The sequence below is a fragment of the Cynara cardunculus genome (genome assembly GCF_001531365.2).
Source record: "Cynara cardunculus var. scolymus isolate 2C chromosome LG 9, CcrdV1, whole genome shotgun sequence".
Lineage (NCBI taxonomy): Eukaryota > Viridiplantae > Streptophyta > Magnoliopsida > Asterales > Asteraceae > Cynara > Cynara cardunculus.
Genome location: NC_037536.1, coordinates 6,643,933 through 6,647,472, shown reverse-complemented (window position 1 = coordinate 6,647,472; position 3,540 = coordinate 6,643,933).

Below are 3,540 nucleotides of genomic sequence, written 5' to 3'. Positions count from 1 at the left end.
TTGCTTATGTACTTAATAATCCCTAATAATCTAAGCTAGACCTTATGTTTTCTCTGGTATTCATTGGGGAATCTTTTTTTTTTTTTTATTTATTAATCTGGATATCCAACCCACTATGCGAGCCGACTAATCCCAGGACGACCACTTCTGTGGCCGCATTTGAACCTCTGTGGCCGCAAGAGGATTTTTATTCTTTCTTGGATTTGAATCTGAAACCTCCTTATACTTCTGACATTTGGAAACCAATATCTTAATTTCCATTATTACCCTTTTAATCTTAGTTTTTTTTAATCTTTTTAAATTTCAATTTTAATTTCAAAAATCTTTTAATTTTATTTTTTTATCATAATATGAGGTTAACAGGCTGTTCTCGCGTTCTCGTAAATCATAGGGGTTCCCGTTTGAACCCTTCCCTATATATATATGCGTGTAAGTATATATATATATGTGTGTGTGTGTGTGTGTGTGTGTATGTATGTATAAGGTGTTATTAAGGTTCACAGTTCACTCTATAATGGGACACATACTAAGTTGATCGCTAACGCAGATTGCTTGCCATTGGCCTAAGCTTGATAATCGATGTTGAGAGTCCAACCTTTGTCGTCACCAACAATAAACTACTTGGTTGAAATTGAAGTGGTTAGAGGTGCTATTATTGTTAAGAGGAAGATGATGCTCCACTTGTTAATAGCCATTTATGATTCTCTTATAACTATAATATCCTTCTGGTTATCTGTTCGTATCTGTGAAGTGGAATTTAGATAATTAAAGGAGGTATTTATAGAAAGAAAGAAAGAACTATAAAACATTGAACAAGTTTTTAACCACATGGTATCAAATGTTTGGTGGACAAAGTCGTGAAATGTGTCAGAGACATGTTAATAACATCGATGAAGATCAACCATTGTTGAAAGACAGTGGGACAATAATATAAAAGCATGTTTGGAATTTCTTACTCATAAGTACTAACAACATATTTCTATGCACATTGACATTCAAATGTCTTATTTTCAAATAAAAAAGAATTCACCCGAAACTGTTTGTTTGGCTTCATATCAAGTCCTGGGTATGATTTCAATACCTCGGTGATGACTTTTATCGACAGAATGAACCACCGGCGTATTTTTCTGTCGGTAAAAGTGTTCGCTTTTGTAGTTTACATACACACGTGTGAACATGGCATGTAGATGACTCAAACAAAGGTTTCTCCGTTAAACAAACCATCCATGGCCGTTTCCATTTCTACCCAAGGTCGAAACTACGTCTAAATTTCTGCTTACAACCACGTGGTGGTGCCCTTTCCAAAACCAACATCATACACACCCATTTGAATCTGAGCCATGCTGATACATGGCAACATACAACCCCTTGTATAATAGATATATAAATTAACAATACGCTCCTCAATTGTCCTCACAAGAGTCTAAGAGGCCGTTTATCAAACACTTATCTTGTAAGAGTTTCGTGAACATGCTAATATGAGAGTCTATTCCACAAGGTAAACATCACCTTTTGGAAATCTTTTATGGCTGAAGGAATATATCAAGTGGATTGGAAATCTTTTAAGAAGTTGTATGTACAATAATAAGTTGTACATTTGGTAATAGGAAATTAATAAAATGTTCATAAGTAAAAACACAATACATAAAAATTACCATTAAAATAAAGCAATATTGTGATTATATCATACCCAGACATTGATAGCACATATTGACCGTTAAATAATCAAAGAGTAAATTACAAGAAGCATCTAAGTGGTATTTATCAACTTGAGATCGCAGTTTCAACCTGTAGTTTGGCACAATGATTTGTTGTTTTTAGAGAACAACTACTTGATGATGTGTTATGCTTTTGTACCCTTACCTCTCTACGCCATATTGAATTCGCTATATCATGTACAACTCCATCCATATAGCTCAGCAAAATCGTCTTCATATTTCAATACCCTTCTCATCACAATTTACTTGAGAAACAAAATCCCCTGCCAATCACAAGTTGATCAATTTAATCTCAGTTTAGTACTCAAACGCATCAAGAAACTTATACAGCTTTATGAATAAAATTCAAATGAACACTCAATTATCAGGATGAAATACAACAATTAAAAACTTACATAGTTCATATCATCGATTATAAACAATCAACAAAATAAAAACATAAATCAACCAACAATCAAGTTATAAACAAAAAACATAAACCTGCAAAATGTACACGGGGTCAGCTTCTAATCAAAACAACCAGCAAGTAGATAGAAAATATAAAAAAAGGATGTTTTTTGCATCAAAACATGCCTATAGAAATAGAATGGTCTGTTTGAATGTTTTGTGCATCATGTATATATTCCACCCCAACCACTCTGAAAAACGAGCAACTCAATTCTCTCAAACAACTCATTCTCTGATGAATGTATCTCTCAATTGATTTGATCTCCATTCAAATATCTACCCAAACAAGTAACAATATGTTACAACAACAAAACTTATCAATTTTTCTTTTTCTCGAATAAAGTGAGTTGACAACATACTTTAAATCAAAGGCCTTTAAATCAAAGGCTATGAATATGATAGATCAACACTATATTATCCCTATGGTAGCCGACCAAAAATTAACACAACATAAAAAAAGTTACAATAGAATAACCAAACAAACCTCTAAGTTTTTGAACCCTGTCATCTCAGTTTGAACTTTTGCTTCTGTGCTTGTATATGATAAGTTTTAAAAAAACAAACTGATTCTCCATCTTCAACTTCTACAAATAGATTTGTACATGCTTTTTGGAATACAACTGAAGATCTGAAACCAATTTGTTGGATGAAGACAAAAGGAATGAAATGCATAAAAAGAGCCCCTGATGAATCCAATTCAAATTTAAAACCATAATCAGATCCAATAGCACCATATTCCATAATTGAAATTGAAACAACCATGGGACCAACCATATATCCCAAGATTCCAAAACCATTAACTTCCCAATATCCAATGACAAACCAAGTGTCGGGTTTTGGAGATTGAAGCATCCTCTGTGTAAGCCCTCTCCATTGAAATTAAACAGAAGGAGAAACCAACCAAAGTGGCTCCTGCAATACGAACATCTCCAAAAGAAGTGAATAAACCCAAGATTTCCACCAAACTCCAAATTATTAGCATAAAAGACCATATCGAAACCAAGCTTAATTACCTGCACAAAAAAATGTTAGTATATGGCAAAAAAATGAGGGAGTAACAATGCAAATTAGCTGAAAGAGAAGGAAATAACAAATAGGCATCCATGGGCAAATAGTATAATGGTCCTATAGAACCAAGAGTTTCTTTTATTAAGCAACTACGGGACATGCTTTTTTAATAAACTTAAACTCAGATATAAGACTTAAAGATACTCTTCCATGACCATTTAAGGAAGATTGAAGAAGCCTGGTCAATTTTGACCCTGTTGGTCCCAAAAGGGTCTACAAGAATACTAAACAGGTTGTAGAAGGGGGGGGGGATGAATACAAACACAATTTTCAAATTTAAAATATATATTGATAAAGAAGATCAATA